Source organism: Anthonomus grandis, chromosome 11, assembly GCF_022605725.1.
Source record: "Anthonomus grandis grandis chromosome 11, icAntGran1.3, whole genome shotgun sequence".
NCBI classification, from domain to species: domain Eukaryota; kingdom Metazoa; phylum Arthropoda; class Insecta; order Coleoptera; family Curculionidae; genus Anthonomus; species Anthonomus grandis.
In genome coordinates this window covers 14,336,560-14,364,080 of record NC_065556.1, presented here as the reverse complement: position 1 = coordinate 14,364,080, position 27,521 = coordinate 14,336,560, and the positions used below count along the sequence as shown (strand labels likewise).

The 27,521-nt window shown below is 30.1% G+C and overlaps 1 protein-coding gene and 1 long non-coding RNA gene across 3 annotated transcripts in view; one reads left to right on the top strand and one right to left on the bottom strand.

The window, feature by feature from the left end:
• The window catches only part of LOC126741903 (A-kinase anchor protein 1, mitochondrial), a 65,405-nt gene that overhangs the window by 1,030 nt on the left and 36,854 nt on the right, over positions 1-27,521 (top strand). Inside the window, exon 1 of one of the 2 annotated variants that reach the window (XM_050448367.1) lies at positions 17,608-17,938. The exons of the other annotated variant lie outside the window; for it this stretch is intronic. The gene's annotated coding sequence lies outside the window, so the exon portion shown is untranslated. Of the gene's footprint in view, positions 1-17,607; positions 17,939-27,521 lie in introns of those variants that run through there. 2 annotated transcript variants of the gene reach the window in all.
• On the bottom strand, positions 22,237-22,818 carry LOC126741904 (uncharacterized). The gene is made up of 2 exons (XR_007662430.1): positions 22,709-22,818; positions 22,237-22,503 (listed from the first exon to the last, which is right to left on the bottom strand). It is a non-coding gene; the product is annotated as an uncharacterized LOC126741904 (long non-coding RNA).

The window sequence follows — 27,521 nt, the reverse complement described above, 5'->3', positions numbered from 1 at the left end:
AAAAAATTAAGATATAAAATCCTAAAAGAGCTTTAATCTACAAACACACATAAAGTACAGCCCTAAAGTCTAATAATAATATAGAATATATTTGTTTGGACCTCGCTAGTAATCTCCTTTGCAACAACTATCATTCCATTAAAAGGAGAAGTCTCTAGTATAGAGGGATTTACATCAAATAATCTTTGTTTAATAGGAATTCTCAGATTTAATCTTTGGTCCATTATGTATTTAATTAAATTACTTTGAAATTTTTTATTAAATTGCAGTCCTGATACTTGACATTATTTAAAATATAATAGAGATAGGTATACCACAGCCTGTTGTTTTCTTCTTTGTATGGAGATTTAGGTTTAAAGCTGCCTAGCATAGATTTATATCATGAGACAGTTTTACCACTAACCAAAATTCTTTATTTTACTCTTGACATGTGTTTCGCTAATGATGTTAGCATCTTCCAGAGAAGATTAAAACTAAAGTAAAATTACTTATAAATGGTCTTTTATACTTAGATGAAGCCAATAGAGAAAAAAATGTAATGAAGCATGGCCGAAAAATCTTAAACACTAACTAAACTATACAATTGACATTAATATGTGTATAATGGAGTGGACCTTTATCCCTGTTAAGAATGGTCTTGATTCTTGAAAATTTCTAAGCTGTCATATGCATCTAATTTCCTATTTTTCCAAAGTGACCAGTATTTAAAATATGTTTAGTCAAACTTGACTTTTCAACTCTTCCATATGGTACATGTTACTCATGTAGCTCAATTACTACAGTTTAGTTAGTATTGAAAAGTTGTTCAGAACTTCATTGCATTTTTTTCTCTATGGGTTACATCTGTTTAGTATATAAGGCCACTTGTAAGAAGTTTTAGTTTGCTTTTAGTCATTCTCAACATGTGTCTTGAGTAAAATATAAAGTTTTATTTAGTGGTAAAACTCGCTGGCAATTTTTTTAGTGTCATACCAAAGGTTCCGACCATAGGACTATTAAATAGATTTATATGATACCTTTCAATCTGCTCAATATTCATGAAAAGAAAGGTGCCAATGCCATAATAATATTTAACACTAAAAGTAAAATAGCATATTTATTCCATAATTAAATGTCAAATTACAACAGGATAATTAAAAATTAAGAAATTCAGTTTTTGAATACATATGAGTGTTCATCCATGATCATCATCATCAAGAGAATAAATTAATCATTTCTAGCCATATTGCATTAAAATAAATCAGACTTGTAAGGACATCAAGGGGCTTAATATAATTAGTTTAATATATTTTTATTTAATTTAAGCCATTCTCTTTGAGAAAAATATTGACTATTTCTTTAAACTCTAAATTAGAAAAATTCCTATTCCAAAGAATATATATATATTTACAAAAAATTGAATATAATTGCATCAAAAGCAAAAATATGAGTCTAGTTGACCTACTTAAATTCGTTCTATGGGTATACTTAATTATAAAACATGAATTATAATATTTTTATACATAAAGAAGAAATTGGTTGTAATAATGTAAAATAAGAATGAAAATTAAAACGAAAAATTCAACTGAATTTAATTTGTGATAAAGGAACAAATGACTGGAATGTTTTGGGCAAAAAATAATCTTAAATACCCAGACATACAGAGAAAAAAAAACAATATTTAAAAAGCATTTAGAAGCCATCATTTTTGGTTAAAGCTAATTTGTTTTTCTTTAAAATTAAATATCTAATAGCTCAAACCTTTTGGCATTTTGTATGTAGTATTATGTTGTCGATGTACATTCTCATGTGCTAGATAAAAGTTATTTTTTTAATCAGTAGTCAATATTCAAGAATATACAGAGATGGTTGTGTTTAAATTTAATTGTACATGAAAGCTTTTCTACAAACATTCCTATAACTTAGACCAGTGTTACTGCGTATCTTACTCAAACTCTGTGTGGCTCTGGTAGGGCTCCGCCAGCAGTCATAATAAATGATTGCATGTATTAAAGTGGACCTGTATCTATCTTTTTTTATATGATTATTAATAAACAAATCACATATAACTGCTTTTGCTTTTAGTTTAGAGTTTAGGGTTCCGTTAAAAATTTAGTTTTTTTAAAGGGTTCCGTCACGAAAAAAGTTTGAGTAACACAGACAATACCTTAATAGTTCTCCTCTGTAATGTAAACAATTTAGGAGTCCCTAATGAATGATCTCATGTGAAAATTCCATACAATAGACTATGAGAGTCATCTGAGAGCAAATATACTCTTAGAAACCTTTGCACCTACTTTTATTCTATAAGCAGTGGCATAACTACTGGTGTTCCACTGTGTTCCATCGAACGGAACACGGGCCCCCGGAGCGGGCATTAAAACTAACTTAAAAAAAACATTAAAATTATAAATGCTTTATAATTTTAATGTTTGCAAGTTTCTAAGATCCACAATGGGACAAGAAAGACTAAGTTCATTAAGTTTACTGTCAATAGAAAATAAAACTGCACGAAACCTTGATATTTGTCAGTTGATAAAGGCATTTGCAGAAGCCAAAACACGAAAAAAAACATTTTTAATGAATATGTTTATGCGTACCTACTGTAAAATTTAATTGGTTAAGACAATCATCTTCGGCATTTTTGATTAATACAACAAAACCTATGTAATTTTCATTATAAAAATATTTTTATTCAATAAATTATTTTGAGATTGAAAAATGATTGTATTTTCACTTATGATATGCAAGGACCGAAAAAACAGCGGGCGGAGGGGGCCCCGTACGATTTTTCGAACACAGCAAATTTCACAGTTGTTATGCCACTGTCTATAAGGACCTTATTGCAATATAGTGTCCAATGTTACACCAAGAAATTGTGTCTCAGACAGTGGGCATATAATAAAGAACATTTCCTTGGTCTTGTCTGTTTATCTTTCCCTTCCTGAACCTAGAGAGCTAGCTGAGGTGTATAAAATTAGTCAGATTTTAAGATATTAATCATATTAGTATTTAACTTTATCTATCTACTTATAATTTAATGGTTATCGCCTATGGTTAGAACATATTTTTCAAATATATATAAATACAGAAAAATAAGATAATCTTTGTAATTAAAAAAGGTATTTAAATACCATGTACCAACATTACATACACTTACAATGCATAAAATAAATAAACTATAAAAAAAAAATTATTTTGTTTCTAGCACACGCAGGTGTTTGTACACCTAGGTGCTACTAAGAAATTTGTTATTTTTTTTATCATAGCATTTATATTATAAAACAAATTATGTATTAATTAAATGATAATAAACGTAAAAAGATTTAAAAAAAAAAATTCATATGCTGTGGTCCTAATGTTTAAATCCATGTGACAATTTGAATTGCACACTTTAAATATTGGCCATTCTCCTCATAATAAGTGCTTAATATTATTTTATTATTAGTGTGAACCTCCACACAGCTTTATTGCTTTGTAATTAAAATCTAATTAAACCAAGCAGGAGGGCTATATTAATTTTTATTTATAGATATATATACTTAAGTGAGATATGGTTTGAAATAATGTGTTATTAGTGGAAATTTTTTTATTGACAAATGTAAACATCCTGAATGAATATAACATGACTAAAATTTTGAATGTATACTGAGCGTTTTGAATGTAATTTTGAATTCATTCATCATCCAGTTATCACATTTTGAAACCTAATTATAAAATTGTGCACAAGTAAAACACAGAAAAAATTTGAAAATTATATTTTGTTTTTAATCAATTTTCCTAATACATTTTTTTCACATTAAACAAAGGTAGGTAATAACTTGTCTCATTTGTCCATATGCCAAATATTAAACAGAACATTAGAAGGCTAACCACTTGCTGGAGTTTCCAGGTATTGTGTTAACTATATTAAATAGTCAATATGTATGAATTTTATTCTGTCCAAATTGTTATATAAAAAGGTTTTTATATAGCAAGATTTTTTGTATACCTAGAATTTTCTTTTCACACCTATTTTTTACTATTTTTATAAATTAAAAAAAAAATTTAAGTTTCTCTATAAATTTGTATTTATTAAAAAAGTATATTTACTAAAATCATTAGTATAACTTGTGAAAAAACAAAAATATTCCTAATTTAATAATAAGTGTGCTATTTTAAATACATATTACTTTAATAGATCAACAATATAATTTCTCTCAAGTGAAATATGTATAATATAATGAGAAAGCAGTAAGAGTTCAGTATCCTTGGTCTTTATACTTAACGACATGTAGGTGTGTATTGAGATCAACAACTTAAAACTGGACTTGCATACTTGCCTTTAGACTGAATTTAATTTAAACTAAAAACCTGTTATGTATATACATTTAATCATTTCTCTTTATTTATCTCTTGTCTATCAGAGAAGTGGTACTATAAGCATAACAGATAATGTTTCTAGTTTGGGAATTAATCAAAATAGTTGCTATTGTTGCATTTTCCAATTTCAGTTTTTATAATAAAATGAATTATGATCATCCAATTATAGGAACCAACACTAAAAAAACATAATTACTGTTTAAACATCAAAATAATAAATATAGCCTCTGTTGTTACTTAGTTATGCTTCCTCTCGGTGGAAGGAAGTGAGCTCTTGTTATTTTTTAATATTTATTTAATCATTAAAATTATCTACAATCAAATTAAGGCATGAGAGGTAATTTCAACATAGTCATTATCATTAATTTATTTTATGGGCAGAATTATAAATATAAATAATATTATGTATTAAATTTAATCTGAAAACACATTTTTTTGATTTACAAACCAAGCACTGGTAGGTATGTGAACTGCAAAGCTATTTTATACTCAATATACTTGACTATTGCTGCATGCTGCTTCAATTTTCCATAGATTATCTTGTAAGAGTAACCACTAGATAATTATTATGATATTTGCATCATTATATATTTATTTTATTATATAATGTTTTTAATATTTAAAAACTTTGATTTGGTTTTGCTATGTGGTTAGTCTAAATTATAGATATATGTAAAGTTGGTTAAGTTGAATAGCATTCATTTGCAACACTTTACCAGTCTCTATTGATACTTTACCTCTTGTACCTGCATTAAATATTCTTACACCTTTGCCTTTTGGGATCTAATAAAGTAAACTTCTTTTCAATAAGCTCATTATTTTTCACAATTGATGTATTCACTGCATTTTCTTGGTGAGGTGAGTTGTCTTTACCTGAGTAGGTAATAAAGTTGTTGCATACCTTGAATTCAAAAATTGGAGTTTGGCTTAACATATACATAAATATGTTGTGTTATGATACAAAATTAAATAGGAAACATGAAAATTTATTTAAAAATTGTTTTCAAGCAAAACTAAAAAATTCAGTAAAATCTCACTGTGTTTGATATATTAAAATCTATTTTTATTTTCTTTTAAAGTGTTGAAATCTACTTTACAAAAGTGATATTTGGATTCGTTAGGATGCCAGGCATTTATAGAAAAAAATTCCATTTTTTAAAAGGTGAACAGACATTTGGCTCCAGTCACTAATTATGTTCAGTAGCATTTCACTAGCCGTTATAGTGTTAAGACCATAACTTTAAAACTGTAGTAAGTTATATAATATTTATCATTTAAAAAATATTAATAAAGAGTGGGTTTTCCAAATTAACATAATTTTATATTGTGGTTACATTGTACCATTAATGTGTTATTCATATATTTCTAGGAATGGCTTGTTTGCATGTACATTTAGGTTCTGTGTTGCAGTTACTACAGAGGATGGTAGTTTCAATAAGTATTAATAAGTAATTGTATTCCGTAGATTTTTGTTTGTTGAGTGTAAAAATTACTTATTCTTTAAAATGTATACACAGTGTTGGACACATTATGCTACCCATTGGGGTTTTGGTAAAACCCAAGAGGTACTGCGTTAAGCAATAACCTAATCATTATTCATACTTTTGGAGATTCCAAAAAAAAAACTTAATAGGATAGTTCACTTTGGACTGGTTTTAATGCAGAATGCTATTTATAAAATGTTTTTTTATTTTTCAGGGCCATTAACCTATTTTATTTTAGCAAAAAATTAGATGTTAAATCTTTGGAATTGCTGATAAACCTAACAGAGATTAGATTATATCATTACATCAATTAAAACTTACATACCGTTTTTCCATTTTTGAAATTGACAATATTGGCCAGTTCTTTTCACTATGTTCAACAAAAAACACAAATTTAAGATACCTGTATTGGTTTTATTTCCTTAAGGAAGCAAAGTGGATTTATTATTTGTGGTCCTGTACTTTTTTGCATTTTCCTGATGAAGTCAGAGAATTAAAAACATTAGTTCTTTATGGTTTGCTGATGATGTGAAGCTTTTCAGGGAGGTTAAGCCCCTTAATGATGCTATTGGCCTTCAGGAGGAAGTGTCATAAAGTCACATTTTCAAGACAAAGAAATCTGATTAACTTTGTATACTCTGTGGATGGTACTCCACTCAATGTTAAAATGGAGACCTCTGATCTTGGCGTCCTAATAGATTCTAAGATTACCTTTTCTAGTCACATAAACCAAATTACTTTAAAGGCAATGAAGGTATTGGGATTTATCCAAAGGTCTTTGACTGATTTTTCATTATTTACATTTAGGAGGTTATACTGTTCTCTAGTACGTTTAGGAATACTGTTCTGTTTATGGTTTCCTTCATATCACTGTTACGTCCATCAAATAGAGAGAGTGCAAAATAAATTTTTAAGAATTGTAGCTTTCAGGTGTGGTTATCAGATAGAGGAATATAGAGTATGAGTGGGTTAGATCAAGTCTGAATTTACATTCTTTGGATGACTTTCCTAATTGACATGTGTTTCTTGCATAGGGTTCTCAATGCTATCATTGACTGCCCCCAATGTTGGCTCTGGTTCAACTAAAGAGACCCTCTGGAAATAGACAAGGGGAAAGTTTTTTGTTCCATTCCATCGGTCTAACTATGGGGTCAATGAGCCCATTTCATGTTTGGTTTCTAAGGCTAATAGTTTGGCTGATCAGATGAATTTAAGCTTACAAGCTTTAAAAGAAATTTAAAAAACATTTTGTGATATCTACCTTACAGCTTCTCTAAATGATTTGTAGTGTTGCAACTTTTATAGTTTATATAATTTTGAATTTGTATTGATTTTAACTAGTTTGGATATTTGTTTTGAATTATGAATTTTCATTCGGCAATTTTTTTTGTCCAATAAAAAGGATGCATTTATTGCTTACTGTGATTTTAAGTGGTATGAGATTGAGTTTTTATATAGAGTGATATGTAGTGTGATATTTTTCACAAGCTTAGATGTAATTTATTATATTTTTTATAATTACAATGTAAATGGATTCTATTGATAAATAAATAAATAAAAAATATATATATATTTTTTTAGCTATTTGGCTCATAAAATTGTCCTGTTGGTCTTGAGGGCTTTGTTTAGATTTTCTTGAGAATTCCAAGGTATTCTTCCAAATTTACAATCTTTGCATATGGTTTCGTATTTCATATAGTTACATATTATGTACAGCACCCTAGGTGCATGAGATAAATGCTTTTTTCTGTTGCACATCTGTTAGGCATATGCCCTTTCTTTGGACTGAAATAATTTTACCTGATTTCACCATCATCATCTTAAAAATACAATACAATAGCCCCAATTTCCCAATTCAATTTTGGGATATTACTCTTTAATACTTACCCCTCTATCGCTTTCTGAAGCTTTTTGATCAAGGCCTTGATATATAAAGGGATGGTATAATTCTAAAGTAATAAGAAAAACTACGGTATTGCACCTTTTCTTTGATTATTTAAACACACCTAATTAGGCAATATATTTAATTAGAATATTATTAGAGAGATTTTAAAGGTTCTCTAACTGGGTTCGTTCACATATTATCATATCTAAGGTGTACCTTATAGAGCTCAACTTAAAAGCCTTGTTTGCCACTTTATAATGTATCCTTAAATATTACTCACTTTCCTAAAGATAAAAAAATAATAATTAGTAACAACTTTCAACATAATTTTCATGCAAAATATAAACAATATACCCAGTTATGGTTTTCTCAAAATATATCCAAAACAGCCCATATTACATAGATAACTTAACTTGCCAATGAACATTAAATATTACAAAGTGATCCTTACAGAAGTCTCCCCCTCATATAATACTACAGTTTGAGGAATTTTTGGAACCGATCCAGCATATAACGGAAATTTTCTCGCTTAAATTCTCAAAACTATATACAGAGGCTAAACACGGTAGGTTGACGAAGCAAAAATACGCACTGTCGCTGGCAGGAAAACTAATTTTGTTGGGGGAAAATTAAAAACTATGAGCTCCAGTAATCTGGAGAGGTCAACAGACTACTATTTCAAAGATATTTTTATCACATTACAGCTGTTTCTTAGACATTTATGCCGTGTCAGATTTATTGTGTTACACCTTTCTACTGAAAGACCTTTAGAAATCTAAAAAGCTTATATGGATTTTTCGACTTAAAAACATGGTAAATCTGAGCATGGGGATCATATTATTATATGTATATTTTGGTCTTACTTTAATCGAGTAAACACTTTAACATTTTAAATAATCATATTTTCCTCAAGTTTGAAGATGGTTCCTCTGCCTGTAATACCGTCATCAGCTGGAATTTCATTACCCATACCCGGCACACGGGTTTAAATTCTCTTCAATCGGCATACGGGTTTGTAATGTTAAATAGTACCGTAATGAAATGCAGAAAGGACGTGCACGATCACCAAAGCCACGGCCGAACGATGTCATCAAACTTGAATTTCTTAAGGCATTCTCTTCTGACATGCTCTGATATATGAGTTGCTTAGAGTTGATTTTGGATTATTTTCTTTGCTTTGGAGCTTAAAGAACAGATATGTGTACGAATTAAATTGAAGAAAGGTATTTTTTCTTAAGAAGAGGTTCAAGTGTTGAATGAATTGGACAAATGTATACTCACTGTGACAGTATTCAGCACATTATTCGAATCACTTTTTCACTCTGTTTGGTGACAATTAACATGCAAGTCCTTAGACCTTAGAATCTATTAGATGACCTATAGATTTTGTGCATGATATTTGTCCAATGAGGCATGAACATTCGGGAACGCAGCGGCTATAACGAACACCTTTCACTTTTTCGTGAACTGGTTCCTTCCAAAAAGCGACCCTAAACTTACAGTGAGAAAGATCTAGAAAGGCCACTTGACCAAATTGTGTGGCATGTTTAAATGACCTGTTACGTTTGCGGTCTTCTGCTGTTCACTGTTCTTATTTAAATTATCACAAAATGATCATTTATTAAATACCTTGGTAGGGTGTGCCGCTAAAACTCCAAAGCACCTTGTGCAAGAATATTTGGTATTGAGAAAGGTTTTAAATAATATGCCATTAAATAACCTAGTTATGCCAATCAGAAAATTCTTTCGTGAATTTGCGAGGCTATTTATTGAACAATGTGAAAGCATTAGATTTTAAATTACTTAAAGAAATATAGTGGCTATACGGTTTGTCTGAATTTATAAACCAGGCTGAAAAATGTTGGTGCTGATTATTTTTTGAGTATTTTTGTTGCTTTTCTATTAATTTGTCTTAAATTCGATTTAAAGAACGTTACAAGTTAATCCGTTTAAGTATGAATATGTTATATAAGTATAGATATATTTAAGTGTTTACAAGGACCCTACTACATTTTTATCTTTATTTAAGATAATTCTTTATCTAATTAAATTCAATAAATAACAAATCCAAGGAGAACATTTTGTGTTAATGAAAGTTATGTGAACAATTTTACTGTTGCTAGATAACAATTTTTAATGATTTTTATATGACCCAATTTCCACTTGCAGCCATAATAAATGGGGGAAATACTTGAAAAGTTTTTAAAATTGGCTGTTGATAAGAGACTGTTGTGCTTAGTTACATTTTAATTTTTAAGGCTTGATAACATCTTTTATCTGTGTACTTTTCAATCCAATCTTATATGCTATGAGAGAGAAAATTCATTGACGGGGTAAAAAAAATTATATTGGTATAATCATTTCATTATAATCATTGTGGCAAATATTTATAAATTTATGCCTTAAATTCTATTCCAAAATCGATTTAATAGTTTAAGAATAAAATTGACACATAACATTTATAAAATGTTGCGAATAATTCAAGTTGTCAACGTAAACATTAAAAATTATTAAGCCATTTGCAAAACATTAAAATTTTGTTGCAAATACATATGCGAAGTAATTTAAAAACAATTTACAACAAGTAATGGATTTTAAAGTTGTAGGACGACATTACTGAAACATGTCACCTTAATAATTTGTAGTTTAACCTATAATTAAAATATTTGACATATAAATAGTCATAAAATAATTAATACTAGAAATTTATTGCCATTTTTCCTTTAATATTGGTTCTTTTATAGCTTTATATTGTGGTTTTGTCTAAAAAAATTAAGAATTACGGACTCGTGTAACTCAATCATATAATTTACAAATTACTTTTTTTGTGCCTTAGAGCTAGTTTTTTTATTGTCCATCAAAACACCAAGAATGACCAAAAGAATGTTGTGTATATGACTTGGTTTAAGACAATATATCTTGATTAAATTAAGCTTGTGTAATTCCAGCATATCACATTACCAATAAATTGAATGCTGCCAGTTTCTGAAATAAATTTTTGGTCTAAAGTGACAAAAATTAATTTTATAAAAGAATTAGTTTTCTTTACCATATACCAGTTTTGTGAGTAATAAGTTAAGATTTCTTTGTTTACATTGTAAAAGTTGAGCCCTGAAATACTATAACTTAAACTTTGCTACTTACTAATTCCAGGCACTTTTATTATATTAATACCAGAATAATATGTATATTAACTCATACAAAATATAAGTCTTGTATTACCTCAGTGAGGCAGCTAAGCCCTGCTGTTGTATCCAAGTTGTACCTCTCTTGATTTTTTTAACATGAATTATTTCTAAAAGATTTTAATAGATCTTAACAAACCCTTTTGTATTTAGATATTTTGTAATGGTATCAAAGGCAATGGTGCAATTGCTATCATGCATTTGAAGTGCTTTTCTACATCCTTATCTGTCATAAATAAGTATATTAGGTTATTTCTCCTAATTGTTCTATTATACTCTAGATTCTCTGAACACTTTGTTTTAATTATTTTGTTTGTCACAAGTATCTTTTATGATCCTGCTGGTTTAATAATGACACCCATTCGATCAGTTCGTCACTGTAAAGACATAGGGGCGTATATCAAAATTATGCATTTTGAGTTAAGCCACTTTTTATAAAAATAATATGTTGTGTGAATAATTATTAAAATAAAAAAAATGGAAAGTTGAAAATGTTTGACTTATAAAAAATAGTACTAAAGTATGTAGATTCATGGTTTAAAAGGAATATTACTTGGGTTTTTCAGAAAGGGTTAAAAACCCTCTTCAAAAAAGATACGCCCTAAGTCTTTTTATAAAATTAAGTTAAAAAAAAAAGTGAGATACGCCTTGAGTTATGCCCCTAAGTTATATTTTATAGAATTAAGTTCAAAAGGAAAATATGACATACGCCCAAAATAAATACATGTTTTCTCGTTAACATCAAGTTTGTTTTATTAATATATTAATAAAAATGGCCTTTATAAAGGCCATTTTTTTTAGTAGAGTAAATTTATGCCAGAAAAAGTATAATATACATATGGGAGTTAATGGAAACAATTTTTTTTTCTTTGAATGAATACAGATCATTGATCTAAACTGATAAAAAGAATTCTAAAATAAAAAAAAACAACAACAAATCTTACAAGTTAGTATTGACTTAAACTTTTAATAATAAATGTTTGTTAGTGTAGTAATTCCTTGTAAAACCTTACATGCTCTGGAAGTTTTATCACTGGCGTTGAGGTAGTGCATAAGCTCATTAAGTCGTTAAACTTTTCAGAGGAAATTTTGGGCCCAGAGGGATGATTTAAGCGGGGTGGAGCAAATTTAGCTTGCATAGCAGTGCGTTTTAGTGTGATACATTGATAATCAATTTGTAGGTGACTGCTTTTAAAATAAATTTTGTCAATGGTTTCTTTTTTCAACATTATTTCGCGAATAATTTTCCAGTCGATAGGATTTCCGTCATCGTCTTTTCTTACTGAAAGAATCTTCAAATTTTTTGACAGCTCTTTAAAATTTAGAAAATCATCGGATGTAAGAGAATGCACAATATAAGGATTTTGGCGCCTTGCTAATCTTAATATCGGTATTAGCTGTGAGGGTACAAATAAATCATCAGATTTTTTAATTGCGTTATCAATCGCACTATGTGCAGAACCACCCTCACTCTGACCCGGATATGGCTGAAAAAATCGCAGTGAAATGGTTTCTATGTTTTCTGATGAGCTCACCATATGTAATAACATAGATGCTTCAATGGAATTTTTGTTCTGGCCGCTACAGCCATCAGGAAACAAAGAAACATTTTTTGTGCCTTTTTGGTCAAGTTCGTTAAGGTAGATATACAAGCAAGTAGAAATTTCACGAGAACCCCGCTTACTCAACCCCTCATGCCATAAAAAACAATGACACGCTTTAGATTTAATATTGTAAATAGTGAAGTTATAGTTCGCTAATCTACGTTTATAAAATAACCTGTTCTCGTTGGTAATAGGTAAAAAAATTACTTGTTGGAGATCGAATACAGCACATACTTTGGAAATGTCTGGATCGTTTTTTTCTTGCTGCTTCTTACTTCGAACACACTCTTTTTCGGCTACGTGCTGCTGGTACTCTTGCTCTAACTCTCTTTTTTTGTCGGCGTTACCCTCTCGGTAGGAAATCTAATCCGCACTAGTCTTTTTTCAGATGATGGAAAGATAATTTAAGACTTTTGAACACCTGGAGATACAGTTGATATCTAAGGTTGTTATCACTATTCTCATTTGTAAACATGTTATACATTTTTTTAATTGTAAGATCCGGGTAAAGATATTCACGCTTGGAGTTTTTTCGGCAATAGTGCGATTCCATATGAGGAAATCTTTTAATATGTTCTAATATAAGCTGTCGAATATATTTATCATGTTTTTTTAAATTTGAACTGCATCTACCTCCACGTTTGTCTTTTTCAATAATAACAGTTTCTTTTAATTTGGCTAAGGTATTACATACAAATTTATCAGTAATGTCTAAAGTATTAGAAACATTGTTTTGCACACAGGTATTGGTATTGAGTAATTCCCCGGCAAAAAGTAATAGTTACTTTTTTCCCGTTTAGAAACATGGCCTTTTTCTGTTGTTTTCTGTTTGGTATCTCTACGCTTTACAAACCGAGCTACAAATTCCCTCTGAAGTTGTAAGTTTCCAGTCCCATAAAAGTCATTTAGAATTTTGTGACGTTCTTCATGTGTTATTATTAAACATTTTTTTCCTACTTTATTACAAAAAGAACCACTACACCTGGGTCGAAAAACCTTCATGGCAGGTATTTGCTTTTTACTATTGTAACTAAAATATGCTTCACCAAGATTTCTAAGATGGGAAGCAACTTTTTTTTATTTTCCTTCTTGTGTGCAGTCAAATCTGTCTCATTTTCCTTAGAATTTCCGTCAACTGTGAAGTCCTCTGGTACTTCTGAAATCTCTTCTATTAAGTTGACTACAGGAAGCTCATGCATGCGCTGACACGTACCATCCTCGGAGAAATGAGTCCAACACAATAAGCGCAGGCAATTTGGACACGCAGCAAATACCTCATCTGATTCTCTGCAATGTGGAACTTCACAGTGCTGAATGTATGTCGGATCTTTATTCGAATCATCTTGAAATTCGCACGGTTCGGAGTCGGAGAACAGTTCATTGCTAATACCAAAAACTTTCTCATTATTGAGAGGTATTGTATTTTCTTTAGGTTTTTCCACTTCAACACTAGCTGCAATTTTGAGTGGAATGCTATTTGCACCAATAAGCTTCTCTCTTAACTTCTGAAGCGGAAGATCTTCTTCGCTATCGCCTAATGAGTTTTTAGACAACAAATTTAATGGAATATCATCAGAGTCGCTATCACTACTAGTGAAGCTATTTTCGATCGCAATCACTGTTCCAAAATACCATTTCTTATGCGGCTTCCAATACATTTTTATTTCAGTACCCATTTTCACTACCATATCTGATTTATTGACACATATAATACTACTCTCAAAAATATAATCTTTACGAGGCTTATCTCAAAAATGGCTTTTTTTGAGATACGCCCCTATTACAGTGACGAGTTGTCTTCCTATGTGTATATCAGCATTTAAACTAATACATACGAGAAACTATTTTTGCTGCTTTCTAGGAAACTATGCAAAAACTATGTCAATGCAAATGATGGAGCCATTCATGAATGACAGCCCATTTATATTTATCACATTTATATGATTTCTGAGTTATATTAACTCAGTTTTTGTAATACTGATTAAATAAATCAGTGTGTTTAATTTTTAGCAGTAACTTTTTTGATTGGGTGTTAACTTTAGATATCGCAATTAATGCAATGATGCCAGTGGCGACTCATGAGTTTGGTTTTAGGGGGGCGCAAAAATAATAATTGGATATACAACAATGTTGAAATTTAAAATGTACATATTATAGCCATGTTTTTCCATTTTATTTTGAACGATTTTAGGCTTAGAATTTAGTCAGTTTTAAAATAATTTTATAAAGCACAAATTTTATTAATATAATTAATTTTTTATTAATATAATCAAATTTTATTAATATAACTAAAAACCGTTTTTTTTTAATTACACAATGCTGGGGGCTCAATCACATTTAGTCCCCAGCATCGTTTTCCCCGCACCGCGTTCCACCCGCCGATCGGGCTTATTTTTACTTTCTGCGTCCACTCATCGAGGAAATATTGGTTAGAGTAGAGTTACCTCCGAATAGTTGTGTTTTGGAGCATCGAGTTAATATGCATGGAAATATTTAGGTAGACCTATTTAAAAAAATATAATTCAAATAATAAAATTATATGTTGTGTGAGGATGTGAAAATTCTTGGGGGGATGAGGGAGAGTCCCGGATCCGTCCCTCACGAGCCGCCACTGAATCATGCATATTGATCAAGATAAAATAAGTCTTTATTTCAGCATTATTTGACAAGTAAATTTATTGCAATAATAAGAGTGAAGGAAGTTGTGATATACATATTACCAATTCCAAAATGAAAATTAGGAAAGAAAAGTTTTTTTTCAATACAGATATATTAATTAATTGTTTTGAAAAATAAGAACTTAAAATTAGTTTAATATGAATAAAATAAATTATTAACTTTAACTTACACTTAACATTTTATATTTAATTTATCTTTAAAGTGTTTTGTTATATTTTATTGTTCTAATAACTTATTCAGAAATAAAACATGTCTTAAGTAATTTTTAACAATATTCACTTATTTATTTTAAAAAAAAACGACCAAGAAAAAAACTTGTAAAATATTTTTAAGTTTCTAGAATGACCGCTAGGGGGCGTAATTGCGATCTTGAATCTAAAAAAGTAAAAGTTTTTATGGATTTCGATATATTAACCTAACAAAAAAATGCTTGATCTTTATAGTAGAGGACAATTTGAACCTTTTTTGTTCCACCAAATAAGTTTTTGTGTAGAACAGTAACTTTTATCATAATAATGTGACATTGGCATTGACAAAAAATACAAACTCTTCACACTTACAAACACTTACAAACAGGTGTAGTAAAGAAAATAAAGATAAATAAGTTTAGAAATGCTGCCATTTTGCTATAGGTAGAAGCAATGACTTAATATTCAAGGACGATAAAGCATTTAGTGGGAGCTTTCAAACGATGTATCGCATGACGCCTCTTTCTATTTAATTTTATTTTTCAAACTCGCTCCATTTTGAAGTTTTGCAAAATGAGCGAAAAGTAGTATTTAGGTTGCTAATGATGTGTGCCAAATCTCAAATCTTTATATAAACGCATTCAAAAAATAAGAGGAGGGGAGACAATTAAGAGTCGCACTGTATAGTTTTATTCGTATAGCAAAGAATTATTACTTATTATGTTAGTTGTAGGGTTAAGATAGCATGCTTCACCTTCGGCATTTATAATTTACTCTATAAATTATAATAAAGAAATTATTATTATGTACATAATATGGTTTATAATATGTAGTATCTAAGGTAATGTTTTTTTATACATCTTAAAAGTAATCACATAAGTTTTATGGCTTTGTAAGGAATTTTTTTCTAAACCTGTCTACTCAATATTCTAACTGATTAATAGTCACATAAACTAACTGATGTTTTGCATAAACCATTCATAAATTTTGTAGATATAGAAGATATGTCTTGTTAAAGAGTGGTCGAGATTAACTTATGGATGGTAAGTGTAAGTGTAATAACCTCAGTACGAAAATTTTAAGCTTCAACTAATATTTATTAGACGCGATGTGTTAATGAGATGATAAATGGTAATTCATATAAAATTATTTGTAATATAGTAATATCAGTTTTTTATTTATCCAGATTAGCTAGCTTGTGCGGTTGATTAGAAGATTAAGGGATGTAATGTCTTCGCCTATTTTATTTCGGACAGGTACAGTCGATCTTACAATACAATATGGTATCTGTTTCTGGAGATCAGCAAGAGGAGCTGTAGATATACATATTTAGAATGCAAATGCGTATCATTCGTTGTTTATTGGGCCTGACCTGCAGAACTTCCTGTAGACCTTACTACAGCAGACTAAAAATACTCACCCTTCCGTCCTTATACTTTTCTGCCTTGGTGTTATTCCTGAAAAGACAATCATTTGTTTGTTGGGAATAGGGCAATGCTGAGGATGTGACTATGATTACACGACATAGAAACGATCTGCGCATTCCATTGCCTAATTCAGCCTACTAGAAAGGGGTTCTCATTATATGGCTATCAGGGCTTATAGAATGCTACCTGCTGATATTAGGAGCATTGAATCTACAGTCCAGTTTAAAAAAGCTGTTTACCACTGGTTGCAGATTAAATCTTTTTATAATTTTACTTTTAAATAATACTTGTAACTTATGTTAGATGTTTAGAATATTTATTTTAAGTTTTGTTATTTTGTTTATATATGGCTATTGCTTTTATGAATTCGAGATAAAAAAAATCAATGTATCCTATGGGAGCTAGATCCTCCTTTGTATGACGTTGCTTTGTATACGATTTTGTTGGCAAATAAAGGATATTATTATTATTATTTATTTACTAAAAAAGTTGACTTAAATCATTCCATTGATAATTATTCTTTCATGCTAAGTTCAATCTTCGATGACGCACTGTTTTGTCAATATTGAAAAAATAATTTTGGGGAATTCCTTCCCACTTTACGCCAATTACCACCTGGACAACAACAACAAGCTAATAAATATGCCTTTTATGTTTATGTACTTGCACATTGTATACATCCGCCTATGTTGTACGTACGGCTATGTATAAAATCCTCATGAATAAGTCGAGAGGCCGGCATTGATCTGAGGTTCTGGTAATCGCATGCGCGTTCTTTCGAACTTTCAAGAACGTTGTCGTCGTGGGCAAATCGACGTGCACCATCGGCGTCCACGTGGTGAAAAACGAAAAAGCGAGCGAGAGACCGGCATCGTATCGCACGTTTTATATCGTTTGTATCCGCGAGGGGCAGAGAAAAACGTGGTCGACGTAATAATTTTTGTTTTAGCAATAACGCGGTTAGACTTGGGGTTTTTCATTATTTTTTACGAGGAGGAAGTTTTGACGAGGACGTTTTTGGAACACACGGTGTTTTAAAAACAACGATTGAATTTTAATTGTTTTAATTTTCGGGACCGCGTGGTTGACTTGGCAACAGCTGTTAGGGGATTTTTATGTTTGTTGTTTTGTTGGATTTGATGATGGTATGTACATACAGGGATATTACAACAATATTTATTTATAATAAGTCTTAATACATTCCAAATTTATATTTAAACCTATTTTAACTTTCCATTAAGCCTATACAGAATTACGCAGTTACCTATCACCTCCTTAGAAATTTGATAAGATTGGTTCAAGATTAGAGGTTCACTATCTTTTAAGAACGTTAAAACGTAAAGAAGTATGCGGTTATTTTTTATTTTTTTTATGCCTATTCGAATTTGAAAAAAATTGTAACAAACCAAAGAACAACAGAACAAATGCGCATCGTAAAGTCGATAAACCATAGCAAATTATTTTTATTCTTTGTCAGTCGTACGCTGTAATTGACTATCGGGCAGTCAAATAAAAAAAAGAAGCTTTTTTACGCTAAATAGGTACTCGGTTTATTTTATTTTGACTTTCCCGAAAGTTTTTTTTTATGCAATACCTATCCCGTATATTTTTGACCAAAAAGAAAGATGGTTGTATCCTGACTTCAACATTTGTTGAAAATATTTTTGAATAACAATTTTTTTTTGCTGCCATTTTCTATTATAATTACTTGTTATGGCTTAATTCTCTTGCATTTTAATTTATTAAAGTGAGTTATCCATAGATTGCATAAATAATGTTATTTGTATTTTGATTTTATATCTTAAATGCCCGAGTAATGGCTCCTATTTAAATACACCCTCTGGATATTTTTGGTAATAGTCAACAAAATGGTTTTCTGCTATTTTACTACTATAAGAACATTTTTCTATATAGGACTTTTTTTGTGTCTTTATAGAAAACTATCGGCGCTGTTTTAAAAAGAAGTGTTTTTTTTTACCCTAGAAGATTCCGGGACCCATGAGTGAATAGGGGTGCTGGGTGGGGTAAATTAACTATAAAATAGAGTGAAACAGCATCTGTACTACATACCTAAATACAAAAAGCAGCTACAGGGTGTTTGTGAACAAAATAAAGGCCAAAAAACCCTAAAAAAACAAAATCTTGCACTTTTTTTTCAAAAAATACAACGCCAAAACTCCACAACAAATGAAACTTGTTTTCCCCTTATTCACTGATATAGGGTGATGTTGATATATTGACATACAAATAAGCAAAATACTGTGTTATATTTGTTTAAATTTTTGTATAACTATTTTATTGAAATATACAATATAAATCCAAACGGAATTTTTCCACAATCGGATTATTGGACGCATTGGGCAATATCATTTACAAATTCTTGTTTGTTTTCATATTTTTTTTAACTGAAAAAGAGACCTGGAGAAACTGGATACTTAAAGTCTTGTCAAACTTGGGAGGGCTTAAGCCCCAGTTTTCGGCGATTGGAACTCGATTGAAAAAACTCCCTCATTTTAGAAGTACAACTGGCACAAGCCATTATTTTTGTTTTGAAAAGGACTCAGCAATTGTATATTTCGAGATATAGATATTTTTTACTATTTTGAGTTTTTTTAATAGCATTTTTTTCTAATGTGATAACAATCAGCTCAACTCTAATTATATACCTAGAGAAAATATTCTTTCAGAAGAGACATGGCAGCCGCGCTTTTTAACGAAGTATTTAGAATCATTTAGCCATGTAATCTAAGACATACGTAATTACACCTTTATTATAGAAAGAAAAGAGATCGATAGAAACAGAACGAACGTACACATTTTTGCCGATTTTATTGGAACTTTTTATTTTTCTAGAGTATTTGTGAAAGTAATACCTAACATTTTAGGAAAAACCGAGAAAATTTCGTCATTTAGTGAATTAGTGCCCAAAAATTTGATTTTAAGCCACCCAACAGTGCCATTTGTTTTAAATGCCGCTTTAAACAAGCTTTCATTTACAAAAAAAAACGAATTCGTGTTTCCCTCAGCACATCTATAAACTTTGTACTCAACACAAAGTGCCTAAACCAGAAATATCCCGTTGGTAAAAAAGCTGAAAACCGTTTTGTTAATAATTACCATATTTTTCTGCGGGGATAACATTAAATTAATATATTTTCTCAACAGAGATTTTAGTTCAAATGCGGGTGCTTGAGCAATTTAAGACCCAACGATTTTCCAAAAAGAATTGGATGTTTCTTCGTACTAAATGACGTAATTTTCAAAAAATTGTTATGCGAAAACTCTCCAATATGTCAATTTTGGATGAGGATATACGGCAGTGTTGTCATACTTGACAAAAGTCCGTAAAGTTCAGGTAAAAGTTGGCAGTAATTAGCAAAATTAATGGAAATAATAAATTCTTCTGGAAATAATAATTGCTTCGAAAGAAATTCGAAGCAAAACCCGAATTCGGATTCGAATTCGAGTGAATCCGATTTCGAATTCACGAGTTAAATAATTGTCCAATTGCAATTTGCCTATTTGTATTACTAATATAAAAATATTGAAATAATTACTCTAGTTTAACGTTCACTAGCTCTTTGCATACATAATATATATTTTTTAAATTAATTTTTTACATTTCATATGTAAAATTTAAGAGTGTAAGGACTGGTATGTGTTTAAACCAACCTAGTCTAACCCTATCAAAATTGAAACCACTACCCTATTAATGACATAATTTCAATTTATCGCATTCGCCTTCGGCTCATGTAAGATGGTGACACAAGTTACTATAAAGCCCTTGTATAAAAAAATCGACATAGAAATAAAATTTTATCCCTCTCACCTGAAATGTTTATGTAATAAAATAATATATAAGGATTGAAACAATCCGGCAACGCTGTAGTTATTACTTTAATTCTCCTGAATAGGTTGTGTGTCAAATGTCAATAATTTGACTGTTAATTATAAACGTCATATTAAATTAAAGGAGGCAATTTGTTTAACAACTTTAAAAAAATGTTTTGTTTTTAATCGTTATATTTTTTTTAATTTAATACAAGAATAAAGTGAAAATATTTTAGATCTATATAAAAAAGATTAGTCCGCGATATTTTCGTTTTTTTTTTGTTTAAAAATAGCTCATCCAAAAATGTTTGTTTTAATTTGACAGATTTAACCTAAGCATACAAAAACTCTTGAAATTGGGTCATAAATTGCTCAATCACCTCATTTATTTTATTAATTTTTATCACTTATAACTCTTTAAATTTTTAAAATGTTTACAAATTTTTCCTATTTATCATAAATAGTAAATACTTGTAATAAATCTTTTAACTTTTTTAAAAACTACTTAATGAGATATTAACCTTGTACACATTAACAATTTTTAAGAAAATCATAAATCCAGCCCTGTTACATACGTTAAAATTAAAATTTTATTTTTTATTTAGCTCCTTACATCACATCCTAAATCATTAATACAGTGCTTATTTGTGTTTCACCAAAACTGATGTTATTAAGAGAACGATCAAGTTATTATGTTTGTGACGATATAATAGAGGTGAATCATTCGTCGCTTTCATAATAGAGATGTTTCGTTATTGCGCAACATTGTCGAAAACAGGTCAAATTTTCCATTTTAATGTCGTCAAACATCTAACCCATTGTTGTAGGCTTGCTTAGCCAAAATCAAAGCTAATTCGCCAATTGACGTGATATATACATTTAAATGATTTAATTATATGTTAGGGCATAAACAGACCGCTTTTGTTGGGTTAACCCACTTTACAAATTGTGTAGTAAACTCATACATGAGCAATTAGGAAGGTCTTACATATTTCACGGAATTTTCACGGAATGGCTAAATATAAAAATAGAAAATAATTAATATATCTTTTCTTTAGACGCAGGCTGTTTATCATTACTTTTGGTTAGGATTTAAATTTTTGCAGAATGCAGTTTACATGAGAAGTTTTAATTTTCTAAATGTAATTAATACCTATGTATATATATTTTGAGGAAAAGCTGTACTGACCCTGGGGGTGAAAAGGTGGGATTCATTATTGTAACCACAACCAACATTCCAGGAAATCTACATATATTTAGAACATTTGAGGAATATCCTGTAACGTCTTCAGGGAAAATTTCCCATAGTAGTAAACATTCCTGGAATGTCTTTGGATAATACATTCTCTGAATAACTCTAATGAATCGATGTGTTCTATCTTAAAGTCTTTCAAATAAAATGTTAAAAATATCTTTTATATAAACCTTTTGCCTATTTTCTATTAGTTGTGAAAATTAATATTTTATTTCATTATTTTGGATATGTAACACTTAGAATAGATAACTGTTCTAGATAACTGTAACACTTAGAAAAATGCATATTTTGGCCTTTTGTGCCAGAATAGCAGTGGTCTTCTGTACTTTGGCTTTATATAATCAAAAGATGGACAGATCTATCATAAAGCTGTATTCATAAAGCTGTATAGTATCGGCAAATGCATATGGTCACAAATGTATTCTCAATTGTATTTCTACAGTTTGATTTTAAATCTATTATTCCCTTGATATGTCCATAATCCAAACTAAGAGGGGGCACATGAACGTGCCCCTATCTACCCATATTTCTCCCTTTCACATGGTATTCTATTAACTATTCAATCTTTCCCCATGTGCGTGTTTCAATGTTCAATCAAAAAAAAGTCATTGGTTATTTGATGTCCTAGAAATTAAAAAGAAAAATCTGCTAGGAAAAAAGTAATATGTAACATATTGTACAACTTTAGATTAATTTTTTTTAACAGATGGTAATGACATGTTGTTCTATAATTTTCATTCAAATTAAAAAAATAATAGAGCTGTATAAAAATAATAGCCTATTAGATTTAATATACTATATGTTTACCCTTACCAAAAAAAAAACTTACCTTTATCAGCTTCCAATCCCTATTTGTATTTTTTTGTTGCACCCATAAATTTGACCATAAACATTTTTCTTCCAGGATTTTATCGGTAGTTTTTGTTTGATCGTGATTTCTTCTATTTAAACCTGTATGGTGAAAAAAATTAAAGCTACAGGGGGAAAAAAATATGTTTAATCTTTATAATATTTTTTCAAAAGTTTAATAAAATCAAGATTCTTTCCAGTATTTCAACAATGTTAAAATAGTTTTTAATCAGGCAGTTACCGATACATTTAAAACTTTTCTCGAATTGCTTCTTTGATTTTTTGAACTAAAAAAATGTATTTCAGGCAATCAGTATTATAGTTATAGTTCCTTGGAATAACTCAATATTTTTCTTTACTACTGAAAATTCACCACTAAAATTACTGAAAAATTCTGTGAATAAAATATAAACGCATTAAACTATACTAACCTATACCGAAAATTGGTTCCAGTTAAAACGATTTTGTGTGGAAATAAAATTTTATGTCCGATTTTTTTGTCATGCTTTTGTTGAAAAAGTGTTTCTTGATGATTAATACAATATAGTTTCAAGAAAGTGTATCTTCAAATTTTTTACATTGTATTTTATATAAAGAAACGAAAAATTCTTTTCATATTTTTTTATTCCTTTTGTTATGCAGCCAATTAAATTCGCAAAAACGATGTCCTGTAGTGCTTTAGAATATTTTGGGAAATATATCTTAGCAGCCAATAAAAGTTTCTCGAAGACACGTGGATAATATCCAAATGACGCAACTTTTTCGTCAATTACTAAAACTTGTATCACCATGCGGTGCGAAAATCCCCATATGTCTGGGATACATGAAATGTGTCTTGATTTTACACAAAAGACATTCCCATTCACCAAAAGTAAGGGTCAAGTTCCACTGACATTTACCGAACCTGTTCTCACACAAAACCGTAATGCTTTTTGTACTTCAAGTCGGACCAGATACATAATTAAAAAAAAAAAACCTTTGGTGTTATTGGAGTGAATATATAATTTTTTTTAATTCGTTCTTGGGTTACAGAACCTAATACCGGGCCAGAAAACCTTACACTTTAATCATTGGTGACCTTGTCTCGAGCCAATTATTAAATAGTATTTTTCATGTTTCAATTCAGAAACAAACCGACAACGGAAGTCAGTTTTAAGTGCATCTTTTAATTAACTAATCTAATGTAGTAAAAAATAATAGCCAGCATAGTTTCAATTACTTCTCATCTTACCGATTATTATTTACAAGGTAAACAGTATATAAAACCACTGTCGTTATAGAAACTAAATATGTTGTTCGCAACGTATATCCTTTTACAACAAAAAAACATCCTTTTCATTCAGCGTTACGAAGTATTTTCATTCAGCTGGTTCAACGCTTTGTCGTTTTGTAATGCAGCAGAGTGCGGCTTGGTTTAAAAGTTATCAGACCGTAAAAAAAAACATTGATGGGATAATACACAATTTTCCTGGGCTCTTGTTACAATATTGGCCTATCTAGGGACTTATTTACCTGATAAAATTATGTCTTGCGTGGCATGAAGCAATCAGTCTAGTAAGTCACTTAACGGTACCGCTGCGGTAATTTGAACAAATAATGGTGATGTAATTAGTCGTATATCTGCATCGGACCGGGTGAAGAAGAACGTGTTCTCGCCGGTCGTTCGGGTGAAAAACCGGTGTGGAATTCGCAGACGGAACGCTTACAGTTCTCTTCCAATTACAGCAGTACGTTAATTTTGCAGGCCTAATTACGGCTTAAATGTTAATATTTTGGAAACCTGTTTTTTTTAAGCCAAAAGGAGTTTAAGGTTTAGTTGAAGTTTTACGGCGTATAAAAGCTGTCTTATATGTTTCTTAAGTGTTCTTATTTTCGGCTCTACGGGGTGTCCCAACTCTATTTACGTTTCACGTTTTTTTGTCCCTCCCCTCCCCGTATATGATTTAAGAAAAAGTTAAGATAAAAATGGTTGTTTGGAAATACAAATTTTGTTGACAGTAGCTACGTTTACAACGCGCGGATCTATTAGGTCCATGGATCAAATGATAGACTATTTTTATTTAGTACATCCCTGTTTACAAGGATTGATTTTGAGGGTTAAATTAGTGCAGGATTATCTCTAGGATCAAAATATCAGTTGAAGGAGTTTATCAGTTTAGACGAAGGACATAACCTCTAAATATTTAAAAGTGTTATTGTTGACTAAAAATATTAAAAATAAACTAATAATTTTTTTAAGGCTTACGCTTGTCCTTCTCTTCCTATTCTTCTTTATTTTTGTGTACAAAAATAAAAACCTCCTAATCTAACATCCAATAAAATGTCAAACTTGTCATTTTGGTACTTCAAAATAGGTCAGTTTACACCGAAAAAAACTAAATTTAATCTACCCTGTTTGGGATCAAATTTTAGTGAGCTGTCATTTACACCGAAAAAATAGTCCTCATGACGTCATTTGATCCAAGTATTAAATATTTGGTACACGCGTTGTAAACGTAGCTAGTATTGGTAAATGTACAGAATGTCTCAAAAGCAGAGTTCATGGTCAAGTAAGTTTTCTTAAATGGAACTTATTTATTAATTCTTCATAATAAATGTCTAATGTAACCAACGTCAAATATTGATGGCTTTTGAGATAATTGCTAATTATGATGATATTATTTATTTTTTATTTAATCTACTATTAAAAATAATTATAAAACTAGAATAATTAAAAAAAACTTATAGTAAATGTTAAACTGCTGACCGTTCTAGGTTTGACAGAGTTCGTACCTTTTTATTAGGTCAGTGGTACAGGCCGCTTCTTATTACTTCTTTCGGAATTATGTAATTTTGTTTTTAAAATCCCCCAAATTCTTTAGCTCTTCACTGTAAACTTGTCTCTTTAAATATCGCCACAGTAAAAAATCTAGCGGTGTTAAGTCAGGTGAGCGGGCTGGCCACTTGGCAGGTTTTCTATTTCCTATCCGGTACCTTCCAAATCTATGGTCAAGGACATTTGATACATATTAAGTCGTTCTGCTAGAGGAACTTCTTCCAGCAGCGTTGAAATCTAATCAATAATTTAATTATTATTTGACGTATAGTGTATCCATACATTTTTGATGTAGAATTAAATAAAGCGTAAAAATTTGGTAAAATAAACAGGGCGTTTTATTTAAAAAATCTTACTTGGCAATAAAAACTTCGTTTTTTAGACACTAAGTACATTTGCCAATACTGTCAACAAAATTAGTATTTTCAAACAAAGACTTTCTTATCTTAACTTTTTTTTCATATCCATATACAGGGGAGGAAAAAAATCGTGAACAGACTTCGGACACCCTGTATAGTTTTAGTTTTTAGCTTGTTCTACACTTTTAGTTCTGGTTATTTATCTGAAATATCTCTTCTAATTTTAGGCTAATTCTAGCTTTGGGCCGTTTTATAATTTTATATGTATGTTTTACACTCAGGCTTAAAATTTATTTTGAGGGAGAATGGAACTGGGTCATAAAGATTAGAGAATATATTGAACAGACGACGGATTTTTTTATGCCAAAACAATAAAGGTTTGCATCATCATCCCCAAATTGTCACTTTGCTGTAAGCCTTATTTAATTGATGTCATGGTGAGGCAGGAAATTTCCAGAGGAACAGCCGTTGGACCAATTAACCCATCTAAACACATGGATTTTTAACTGCAGCATCTTTTATACATTGGCCATTTGATTTTTGGGCCATTTCTCTAAATAAATCTACATTATTTAAGAAATTGCATAGGAATTAGTTGATACATAGAGAATATTGAGAATCACTGTAGGAATCATTTAAGAATCCTTGCGAATTCATTGCAAATCGTTAAGAATCAATATTTGAACATAACTTTGTAACTATATATTTCTGCAATTTTAAAAAGCATATTTTAGGAGAGATGTAGGAAAATCAGTAAACCAGTAATTTATATCGGTGATTCATAAAAACATTCATCATAAAGACATCTGCTGCATAAATATGACTTTTTGTAGCCTAGGTTAATTTATGAAGAGGAAGAGTAAGAGAAGCTTAAGTATTCAAAGTGGTAATGTTTTCAACGCTGCTGAAACTTACTGGAAACCTTGCTTCAGAAGAATTTCATGTGTTTCACTTGGAGCCAAAAAACTAGTTTCAGTAACCATACCTTGAAATATTTGTTTATGTATACCTAATCCAGAGGATGCTACTATACAACATATCAAGAGTCATAATCATTAAAATACCACTTTATTGATAATTATTAGATCTAATTACAAGAGCAATTAGAGTCTTGACCGGTATAATTCTATAGAATGCAAAAGTTTTTGCTCACTAATGCTTTATTAGTGGCAAATTAACAGAATGATCAATGTACTCCATAATTGAGTAGACATTTCCAGAACCTGTGCTATTAACTAAATGATTTCACACATTAAGTTTATGACCTACCCTCCTATGTTAAAAATTTCACCTAAAGCATGTTTACAAAAGGTCGTAGGCCATTAGACACAACTAATCTGTTAAGGGACGTTGATTAAGAATTCATAAATTACACCTAAATATTTAAATAAATAACCATTAGCATCGCTAACAGTAATTGAAGATAATTATGTATACACATTTCAATAGAATTTTTCACACATTTTGATGATTGACTTTTGGTGTAATGATGTTCGAAATGCTGTTGTGGAGTATCAGTGTATTTTGACTTGAATTTTACTACGAAGCGACGTCAGCAACAGTAGTAGTGCGGAAATAATAAAAATCAAATAGGAGACATGAAGAGAAGACATAATGAC